Below are 12,500 nucleotides of genomic sequence, written 5' to 3'. Positions count from 1 at the left end.
CATATATATACATATATATATATGCTAATAAGAACACGGGTACGTGTGTTCACTTATGCAAAGTAGACCACTTGGAAAAAGAAACTAACGAAGCAGAGCGCTTTCGTATATTACATCTTCAGTGCAACAAGTACATAGTGATAGGAATACATAGACAATATATATATGATACAAAGGAACCAGGACAGTTTTGAATAAGCATACCGACCAATTACCCCCTAGAGAGCGGAAGGTCATTGTCAATTATCTTACGATGGTCGGGCGACATCAGGTCACAGTCGCCAAGGAGAGCGGAAGGTCATTGTCAATTATCTTACGATGGTCGGGCGACATCAGGTCACAGTCGCCAAAGAGAGCGGAAGGTCATTGTCAATTATCTTACGATGGTCGGGCGACATCAGGTCACAGTCGCCAAGGGTCACTGTTTCTACTACTTATATAGGGCGACATTAAGTCAATTTGTTGGATTACATTTTACATGATATTATCTTATTAATTTCTTGACAAATGAAATTATCAAGTTTGTACAAGCCTTTATGTAGGTTGGTATTTTGATTACTAGTGGTATGAATCAAACTGCACTCTATTAAATTTCTTGCTATTATGTTGTTGGTATAATAGATTGCCTGGGCATTACCCCAATCAACTGGATGATTATTTAATTCAATATGCTTGAATATACCACTAGAATGATTGCCATCCCTGACATTTTTCTTGTGTTGTTCAATTCTAATGTTTAAGGGTTTGGCAGTTTGACCTATGTAAAATTGATTACACATTTTGCAAGGAATTTTATAAATGCATCCTTTTTTTTATTTCAATACTATTGTTGATAAGTTTATGTTTTACTGTACTATCATGTTTAAAAACTACCTTTACGTTAAATCTTTTTAATAATTCTGTGATACTTAACAAATTTTCTTGAAATGGTAAAATTAAAACATTATGATAATTGAAAGGTGATTTAGGCTGAGGAGTTAAAAATGATTTCCTTGCAAAATTGTAAGCAATATCAAGGAATTGCTTAGGGTATTTTAATTCTAGCCCAATGTTAAAAACATTTCTGATTTCTTCATCAATAAATTCAGGACTACAAATACGAAAAGCTCTTAAATACATTGAGGCAAATACTGTACGTTTAATATTATTTGGATGAGAATAATAATAATGAATATATGAACTTACATTGGTTGGTTTACGATATACTTTAAATTTAAGGCTATTGTCATGACGTAGGATAGTGCAATCTAAGAAAGGTAAGGTACAATTTTTCTCAATTTCTAAAGTAAATTTAATAGAATCAACAAGGGTATTTAACTTAGTTAAAAAATTATGGACATTTTTATCTTCTGGCCAAAGACATAAGATGTCATCAATATACCTAAGCCAAGGGATGTTAGGGGGGAAGATTGTGCGTAATATTTTAGTTTAAAAAAAATCCATATATAAATTACTTAAAACCGGGGATAAAGGGTTTCCCATACTCATGCCAAATTTTTGGGAATAGAAATTACCATTAAATTGAAACTTACAATCCTTGACACATAATTTAATTAGTTCAATCAATGTAGATGATGGCAATGGAAGAACATGTTTATTAAGTTCATCTTGAAGGTAAAATAATAAATCATTTATGGAAACTTTTGTGAATAAACTGACTATATCAAAACTAACCAATGTAAACTTATAATTAGGTTTAATATTATGGAGTTTGTCTATTAAATCAGAAGTGTTTGTAACATGAGAAGAAGAGATTGTACCTACTAAAGGGCTAAGGATAGTAAGTAGCCATTTGGAAAGCTTGTAAGAAGCGGAACCAATTGACGAAACAATAGGTCTAGCGGGGTTGTTACATTTATGAGTCTTAATGAGACCATACATATGTGGCAAAGGGGGACTAATTGAAGTGAATTTCTGTAAGAGGTCTCTATTCTTATGAAGCAGTTCTTTTAATTTCTTATTATAATAACTATTAACTACTTCTGTAGGATTTTTGTTAAGAAGTGTGTAAGTATTGTTATCATCTAATAAATCATTCATTTTTCTAAGATAATGAACCTTGTTTAAAATAACAACTGCATTAGATTGATCTGCTTTAGTGAAATGTAAATGATTATCTTTCTTAAGACTAATGATTGCCTTCTGAAAACGTTCTGGGCAATTAGGAACAACCTCTTGTGATAAAGCACCATAAACAATTCCTTTACAAATATTGAAATCTTCAACTGATAAATCATGGTTCTTTGAATTACAGAAAGCTTTACCAATGCTGACAAAATTTGTTGGATTTGAATTGTTGGCAAAACTAAGTCCATATCCTAAAGCTGTTTTCTCATTAGTATTAAGAATTTTGTCAGAAAGATTAACTACAAATTCACTGTTAGCATATTTGGTCCAATCACTATTATCAATAAGTTGTTGTAACTTATTTTTTAATTTCTTGGCAAGAAGGTCACAAATGGATCTCATATTGCAGAAGCAATAGTCTAAAAGCACTTCCTTATCAATGGATGGTATAGTTTGTTGAAAAATATGCCATTTGACCCTTTTGATTCTAAAAGCTTCTTTCACTTCTAATTTGGCAATGTCAATACACTTCAACAAGATGATGCGTTGGAAATCATCAAACGGGCGATCTGACATCTTCAAAAGTCGTTGGGGAAGAACAGACTTCGGTAATACCTGTTCCTTCAGGCAATTTTGTAGAAACTGCAGCCGTAATCGTAGTTTATGGGCCTTGGTCAAGGCCCAAGCAAAGTCCTTCACAAACGGAGCCAGACCAGGGTTGAGAGAGATGAAGGTGTTGAAGAAGCGTGTGGTATCCATGATGCTAATACAACAACAACATAATAGCAAGAAATTTAATAGAGTGCAGTTTGATTCATACCACTAGTAATCAAAATACCAACCTACATAAAGGCTTGTACAAACTTGATAATTTCATTTGTCAAGAAATTAATAAGATAATATCATGTAAAATGTAATCCAACAAATTGACTTAATGTCGCCCTATATAAGTAGTAGAAACAGTGACCCTTGGCGACTGTGACCTGATGTCGCCCGACCATCGTAAGATAATTGACAATGACCTTCCGCTCTCTTTGGCGACTGTGACCTGATGTCGCCCGACCATCGTAAGATAATTGACAATGACCTTCCGCTCTCCTTGGCGACTGTGACCTGATGTCGCCCGACCATCGTAAGATAATTGACAATGACCTTCCGCTCTCTAGGGGGTAATTGGTCGGTATGCTTATTCAAAACTGTCCTGGTTCCTTTGTATCATATATATATTGTCTATGTATTCCTATCACTATGTACTTGTTGCACTGAAGATGTAATATACGAAAGCGCTCTGCTTCGTTAGTTTCTTTTTCCAAGTGGTCTACTTTGCATATATATATATATACATATACATACATATATATATATATATATACATATATATATTATATATATATATATATATATATATACATATATACACCAAGGCTTTTTTTCCCTTACAAGGGAGGTAGCCAAAAAGGAAAAAGCAAGAATCATTCCCACCCATTCCATCCCTGAATACATCCACACCCCTCCACCCTCCCTCTTCCCTCTTATCTTAGCACCTCCTGGATGACGGGTCATCCCTGCACCTTGTCCACTGCCCTGGGTCAGAAGCAGTGTCGCCTGACACAGCAGATCCACAGCAAGGCCGCTTCATTATATCGGCGTCGCCCACTCTCCGTCCCCGCATGCATTAAAGGAGAAGACGGGGAGTTATCCCTTCGGGCTGCGTCAAATTTTGCTCCACATACTACCTCACCCCCATCCCCCCGCCCATTCCACCTCATGCATCACATCATCATCCATATACAGCCATTCTCCATTCACCCCTGTCTTCTGTCCTCTCCCGTCTTTCCTCAACAGACATTTCCCTCTTCCCGAAAGCCCCCTTCACCCTATCCATCAACCTCATCCTAGGACGTCCCCTCAAGTTCACTCCCTCCACATCTGCCTTCCATACCTCTTTTACTAGCCTTTCTTCACTCATTCTTTCCATGTGTCCAAACCATCCTAATACTCTTTCATCAACCCTATCTCCCAACTCCCTTTCCACCCCTGTTCTCCTCCTCATCCCCTCATTTCTTACTCTATCTAGCCTAGTAACCCCCATCATACTTCTCAGACACCTCATCTCAAACACATCCAAACTCCTTCTCTCTTCCTCTCTTATGTTTACTTTCGATATCCTTAGTGGTTACCAGCAATATATATATAAATATATATAATATATATATATATATATAGATATATATATATATATATATATATATATGTTCTATGATTCTGCATTGTATGGAGCAGAAACTTGGAACATATATATATATATATATATATATATATATATATATATATATATATATATATATATATATATATATATATTGCTGGTAACCACTAAGGAAATCGAAACGAAACAGTAATTTCCATATGCTTTCGTGTTATTCACATCTTCAGGGGAATACAGAAAAGTTGGTGTTACAAAGAGGTTTAAAAATAACAAGATTATACACTAGGAGAGGAACTGGCATAGTACAAGATGTCACAAGATTATACACTAGGAAAAGAACTGGCATAGTACAAAACGTCACAAAAGAAGAAGAAATCTTAGTACAAAAAGTCACCAATAAAACAGAAATCTAGAGAACAGCACAATTCACCAAATTAATTTTGGTCACTTACAACCTGATATGACTTCCTGCCCCAGTGTTTCCTCGCGGGTACAAAATCTCCCCCGCCACACCTCATATGTCATTCCTGTTTCTTATATCATTGTGTGTATTGTAACTCCTGAAGAACACCTCTCATTGCGTCGACAGACGATCTGGAGTAAACAACATGCACCTTGGAGATTCTATCAATACCCTGACCTCCAACCTCCGCTCTCTCATTAGAAATATCGATAGTGCTTCTTACAAGTTGAACAATGCTACTACTGTATACATATGCACATACTCACACACACACACACACACACACACACACACACACACACACACACACACACACACACACACACACACACACACACACACACACGCGCGCGCGCGCGCGTGTGTGTGTGTGTGTGTGTGTGTGTGTGTGTGTGTGTGTGTGTGTGTGTGTGTGTGTGTGTGTGTGTGTGTGTGTGTGTGTGTGTGTGTGTGTTTGCGTGTGCATAAGTATGAGTTTGTCTAAGTGTGTATGTATACAAGTGTGTGCCTGTGTGTATGAACGTGTGTGTGTGTGTGTGTGTGTGTGTGTGTGTGTGTGTGTGTGTGTGTGTGTGTGTGTGTGTGTGTGTGTGTGTGTGTGTGTGTGTGTGTGTGTGTGTGTGTGTGTGTGTGTGTCATTTACGAACCACCAACTTTTATCCCTCAGCTCTTCTAGAAATTTCGCCTTTGGTGCACCACTCGCCCGATCGCAACTGACCATCGGCATAGACAACAGAACCGAGATGCAACAAGCGGAGTCACACCTGCTGAGCCTCGACGCCATGGAATTCCTGAATTGTCTGAGGAATTATGATGAACGACGGCGCCCTCAGTTGGAGACAAGCCTGTAGGAGCCCCGAGGACGGACACTGGAGAAAGAAGATCTTCAAGGAGCAAGAGCTAAGTCAAAGGAACTTCGAGAGGCCGGGGGTCCCACTCTGGAGACGACTGCCCCCCCGGCCTACTCCAGAAAGGCTCAGAAGCCCGAGCCCAGAGGACGAGTCAATAAGGACTTCAAGAAGCTCAGAGCCCCAGCAAGCGGTGCTCAAAGAAGTCCTCGAGCTCATACAGAGGGATCTCTCGTACATGGATCAAGCCCTCCTCCTAGCCCCTTGCAAGTACTGCGCAAGGGGCTATTGTTGTGTCCACGGCACCGGAGAAGAGGACGAGGACGACGACGTCTCTTCTTCGGTGACCGAAGAACAAGATCCTCCTTCCCGCCTCAGCGAAGACACACGCTCCTGGAGGTTGTCCTCGAGGGCGACTCGGGACTCTGGAGGGCGCCAAGAGTCCTGGAGGCCGAGCCCGGTCGCACCTCCATGGAGGACACCTCCAGCGTGGTACCGAACAAGGAGCGACATCAACTCCTGGAGGCGGTGAGCAAAGTCCAACAAGCCCGCATTGTTTTAAATAAGGAAAGAAGATTAAAGAAATAAAAATAAGAAAAAATAATAGGGAAGCCTTTAGAAGCCCTTAGAAGCCCTACAAAAGAAGCCCACTGGAAAAAAGAAAAGAAAATGCAAAAACAGAATATTAGAAGAAAAAAAATGGACAATTTTAGCCCAAAGTAGTACCTCTCTTGTGAGCCCAAATTCGACAATTTGGAAAACCCAAAAATGGATTTAATTTTTTAGCCCAAAAACAGGATTGAGGTCCTTGGAACCACGAGGTTCCCCTCAGCTGAATAAAATTGCTTGGCGACGACAATCCCAGAGGATTAACTGACCCACCATCCCACTCACCCCGCGCTGTGGGAAGTGAGAAACCCCATTTTGTGGGGAGACCTGTCAGTTGCGGTGAGACGCTGTTCTCTCTCTCTCTCTCTCTCTCTCTCTCTCTCTCTCTCTCTCTCTCTCTCTCTCTCTCTCTCTCTCTCTCTCTCTCTCTCGCTCTCTCTCTCTCTCTCTCTCTCTCTCTCTCTCATGGGCGCTGGGGGGGGCAAAAGCTTTGTCGGATATAATTTCCTCATGCAGCACGTAAAAGAATCCACAAATGAAAGAAATATCCTCGACATGTTAATCACTAATGGCGAAGATAGGATTACTGAAAATGATGAAATCATTTCCAGCTATTGATCATTAGGTTCAAGTTACAAAACAGTTTCAAAATTTGGATATCTGACTTCAGAAAAGCAGATTTCTCAGCGATATATACATATATATATATATATATATATATATATATATGTATGTGTGTGTGTGTGTGTGTGTGTGTGTGTGTGTGTGTGTGTGTGTGTGTGTGTGTGTGTGTGTGTGTGTGTGTGTGTGTGTGTGTGCTGGATACTGAAACATGCCATATTTCTATAAATTTGGGAACCCACTGAGGAGTTGGTCCTAGGACCAACAAGGAGGTAAATCCGTCCCAGAAGAGGGAAAGTGATAAAGAGGGAGGGATGGAGGGAAGGAGACAGAGAATGAGAGAGATAGAGAGTGAGGTAGTGAGAGAGAGGGAAATATATAGAGATGGAGCAGGGAGATACTGAGAGAGGAAGGGAGGGAGAGAGTAAGACAAAGGACGGGGGGAAGGTGGGTAGAGAGGGATAGGGGAAAGACAGACAGAAAGGATTCGTTGCGACAGTATGGCTTTACAATTCATAATCAGCTTTTGTTTATGTCTTCCGGTTCTCAAACATCTGAACTTTATCGAATGTGGCTCTTCCAATAAGCAATTTTGGCCACCCTGGGAACATGACGTAAGGTCGAAAGGATCGCCCTCGGCGGACATAACCAAACACCTGTTGAGCTGCGTGAGACGTTGAGCCCATTCTCTCTTTCAGAAAGCAAACTCTAATGAATTAAAGCGTCGGACGGTAGGACGAGTGCAATTGGTGAGGTACTTCGTCGGGAGTGGTCCTTATAAGCAGGAGCCGTTAGTTTACCGCTTAGGAGTTTTCTTTGTTTACACACGTACTGTGTGTGTGTGTGTGTTTGTGTGTGTGTGTGTGTGTGTGTGTGTGTGTGTGTGTGTGTGTGTGTGTGTGTGTGTGTGTGTGCGTGTGTGTGTGTGTGTGTGTATTTACCTAGTTGTATTTACCTAGTTGTATTTTACGGGAAGTGGAGCTATTCTCGTGGGGTACCGTCTTCATATCTCATTTTATCTAAACTATTTTTAAATTCATGTATTGATTTTGCACACACCACTTTCTCATCTAACTTGTTCCAACTGTCTATTGCTCTGTGAGGAAAGCTGTTCTTTTTCAAATCTCTTCTATAGCTGTCTTTTTTTATTTTCTTTCCGTGTCCTCTTGTATTTCTGTCATCCCATTTTATCAGATTCTCTCTATCAGTAATTTCTATGCCTTTCATGATTCTGTAAATAGCTATCAAATCTCCTCTCTCTCTTCTTTGCTCTAGTGTCTGTAGTTTAAGTTTTTGTAGTCTCTCTTCATATGATAGTTTTGAGAGTGTTGGTGCCAGTTTTGTAATTGCTCTTTGTATTCTTTCAAGTTTTTTTATACATTTTTTTGTACTTGGTGACCATATCGTTGCTGCATATTCCAATCTTGGTCTTATCAGGGTGATTAGGATTTTCCTCACCATTTCTTCATCCAGGTATGTAAATGCCACTTTGATTGTTCTTATTAAATTATAAGTTTCTCCAAAAATCTTATTTATATGTTTCTCAGGTGACATATTATTCATAACAATGACTCCCAGGTCCTTCTCATTTTCTACTTTTTTTATTCCTTCTTCTCCCAAATTATATGATCCTGTTATTCTGTTTTTGCTTTTTCCAAATTCCATTATACTACACTTTTTTGTATTGAACTCCATCTCCCACTTCCTACTCCATTCTTGTACTTTATTTAGATCTCTCTGTAGTGATTCACAATCTTCTTCAGTTTTCACTCTTTTCAGTAATTTTGCATCATCTGCAAAGAAGCTCATATAGCTTTCAATTCTTTCATCCATATCATTAATATATATAGCAAACATTATTGGGGCCAGAACTGTTCCCTGCGGGACACCGCTTATTACTTCATTCCATTTTGAGTGCTGATCTCTTATCACTACTCTCATTTTTCTTTCTTGCAAAAAGTCTTCCATCCAATTTAGCAATTTACCTTGTATTCCTCCTTCATATTCTAATTTCTTAAGCAACTTCTTATGTGGTACTTTGTCAAAAGCTTTTTTTAGGTCTAGAAATGCACAATCAGCCCATCCATCTCTTTCTTGTATTATATCTATTAGCCTTGAATAGAAACATATTAAATTGGTGACGCATGATCGTCCTTGTCTGAATCCAAATTGCCTTGGATTTAGTACGTTGTTTTTTTCCAAGTATTTTACCCATCTACTTTTGATAATTCTTTCACATATTTTTGCTATTGTACTTGTTAGAGAGACTGGTCTATAGTTGGTAGGTTCTTCTTTATTTCCTCCTTTATATATAGGTACTATATTTGCTTTTTTCCAATCTTCTGGAACTTTTCCTTCTTTTAAGGAACTGCTTATTATGCTATGTAGTTTGTCTGCCAGTTCATTCCTGCATTCTTTCAGAATCCAGTTTGCTATTTCATCTGGCCCATGCGATTTTCTGACATCAAAATTACCCAAGTGTGTCAATATTTCATTCTTTGTTACTTCTATTTCTTCCATAGGGGGGACTTTTTCCTTCCACTCAATCTCTTCAGGTTGTATATTTTCCCTTGTAAACACTGATTTAAAATGTTTGTTCATAATTTCTGCCATTTCCATTTCCTCAGTGTATTCAACTCCTCCTTGTCTTAATTTCTCTAAGTCTTGTTTGTTTTTCAGTTTATTGTTTACAAAGCTGTAGAATAGTTTTGGTTGATCTTTACACTTTTCTATAACATCTTTTTCATATTTTCTTTTTTCCTCTCTGCACTTTTGTACATATTCATTTCTATAACCAGTATATATTTTCCATTTTTCAGGTCTTCTGTCTTTTTTCCATCTGTTCCAGGCTTTGTCTCTTTTGTCCTTTAACTCTCTACAACTTTTGTTGTACCAGCATTTTACATATTCTTTTTCTTGTTTTTGTCTTGGGACATACTTTTCCACTCCTTTTTTGTAAATTTTTGTCAAAATATTCCATTTCTCTTCCACTGTTGTTTCTTCTTTGTATATTTCTTCCCAGTTTTCTTGTTGGAAGAATTCTCTTATTTTATCAAAGTTTGTTTTTTCATACATCATTCTTCCTTTTCTATATTGTTCATTTCTTTTCATATATTTTTCTTCATTAAGTTCCAGTTCAATCAATATGTGGTCACTTTTACCTATTGGTGTTTTATATTCAATCTTGTCCACTATTCTAGGTTCAGATGTAATTATTAAGTCTAGCCTCGATGGTTCTTCTTCATTTCTATACCTAGTGTTCTCTTGTATCCATTGTGTCATTGAATGGTCAGTAATCATCTCAAGTAGAGCATTTCCCCATGAGTCATCACCACTCTTTACTGTCATTTCTTCCCAGCAGATTTCTTTGCAATTAAAGTCGCCCATCATAACTATTCTTCCTCCGTCTTCCATTATTTTAGTTAATGCTATCTTTGTGTCCTCTAACATACTTTTATGTTCACTCTCCTCCATGAGGCTGTTTTCGGAGGCACATAATTGATCACAAATTTTCTGCTCTTCTTATCTCGGTCTTCCACTTCTATCATAATCATCTCTACTGTATTCTTTCCATATATGACACCTTTCACGTTTATATCCTTCTTAGTCAGGAACATAACTCCACCCCCTTGTTTTTTCTCTCTGTTTCTAATCCAATAATTGTATGTATCATGTCCTACACTGTTGGGTGGTAGTGGGCCTTTTAATTTTGTTTCTACAATTCCCATTATGTCCGGTTCTTTTTCTTTCAAATAATCATTCAGTTCATTCAATCCTGTTATCAATCCATCTATATTTGTGTAAGACACTCTTAGTTTTCTGCCACTTCCATTGTATTCTCTGTTTCCCTTATGTTTTTCTTTAGTATGTCGACTTTCTTTAGTTTCATATTCACTACTCTCCAATAGAATCTCTCTTTCTCTGACTCCGTTCTTTTCTCGTTTTTTGCCTTAGCTTCAATTCTTTTCTGCTTTTCTGCCTCTCTTTCCTCCTTATTCATTTCTCTTTTTATCCATACCTTTTTATATTGATCATTTGTTGCTAGTTTCCCTGTCTTGGATAGAATATTCTCTGCTGTTGTTTGTGACCTGAATTTAATCTTAATTGGTCTGGTCTTATCTGTACTATATTTTCCGAGTCTGAATTTTTCCTCAATTTCCTTTATAATTTCTGGTTCATCTTCCTGGACTAATTTTAATAAACTGCTTACTCTTTCATTTTCCTCCTTGATTCTTGCGGTTCTATCTGGGTTATGTTTCTCTTCCATTCCTAATATAATTATACATTTCTTTTTGTCAGCTAATTCTCTTACTATATTCTCCTTCTGTCTCATCACTTTAATAACTGAGTCTTCATTATGTTCTTTCAATTGCTGTTTGACTATGTCAGTGAATGAAACCTTATTCCCTTCTTGAGTTTGCTTCCAATTTTTAGCTTCTGTAGCTATTTTCTCTCTGTTTTCATTACTATTCTTCTTCAATTTCTCATTCTCCTCCTTTACATTTCCTAACTGTCTTTTTAGGTCCTCTATTTCTTCAGTTAAGTTTCTGTTAGCCTTCTCTAGTTGTTCCAACCTTTCAATTCTTTGGAAAATGGAGTCTACGTTACCTAACTTACGCTCCAAGTCCTCGATCACCTTATCAACCTTCTTCTCTAGTCTTGTCAGTCGGGGGGGGGGGGGGGGTTGTGTCCCCCCCACCCTCTTTAAATCCCTGGAACATATTCTCGTCACTTTCTTCTGTATTGCTCCTCTCTATACTTCTAATCTTTACATTTTTATTAGACATGTAATCATCAATCAGTCGTTTGTTTTCCTTAAGCTTGTCTGGCGGGGCCAAATCTACTCCCTCCACCTTTCCTTCCATATCCCTCCGTAATCCCTCCCCTTTTCCTCTCTCCCTACTTTCCCACTACTCCACGAGCAATATCCCCCCCACCCGGCAAATACACTAGGCACTTCTCTTTGCGTTGGGATCCACAGACTTCAGTTTTCTTCAGAACGTCATCCAAGCCGTCCATTCGCTGAAGTGTGTGTATGTGTGTGTGTTTGTGTGTGCTTGTGTGTGTGTGTATGCTTGTGTGATTCACCATGGTCTTGGATCACGTGTTGGACTCGTTATCGACAGCTATAACCCTCCCGAAAGAGAGCTCATAGCTCGTATGTGCTCTATCTATGGGTAATGCTGTGACCTTATACGCACACACACACACCCAACTCCCCGCCCGCGAGAGTTTGAGTAATGACTCGCAGCGCAGTGATACTGAGATTATTTCAGCCCTTGGCGGAATTCGAATCCGGACCGCCGTAGTGGCAGACGGGAACTGTGTGTGTGTGTGTGTGTGTGTGTGTGTGTGTGTGTGTGTGTGTGTGTGTGTGTGTGTGTGTGTGTGTGTGTGTGTGTGTGTGTGTGTGTGTATGTACGCAAATACATGGTTGAATGTATCTTTTACGGATATGATTGTAAATATAGCTAATCATACTTTCATTTCATACGTTTTTGGGCGTGTGATCGTATGTCCATATGCATTGACCTTGTTATGTTGGTGTTTCGTATGTGTATGAGGTTTAATTCGTGTTATTTTTTTTCCTCTTCTTCCTAGGCCGGAGGCAAATCTAGTTCGTTTCCTTCCATTTCCTTTCATTCTTTCTTTATTTAAAGATATCATACGTGGGTCTACGTGT

The sequence above is a fragment of the Oratosquilla oratoria genome, chromosome 5, assembly GCF_046742065.1.
Source record: "Oratosquilla oratoria isolate Oo_2021 chromosome 5, ASM4674206v1, whole genome shotgun sequence".
Taxonomy (NCBI): Eukaryota; Metazoa; Arthropoda; class Malacostraca; order Stomatopoda; family Squillidae; genus Oratosquilla; species Oratosquilla oratoria.
The sequence above is the reverse complement of the archived record's forward strand: the minus strand, read 5'-3'. Positions refer to the sequence as shown.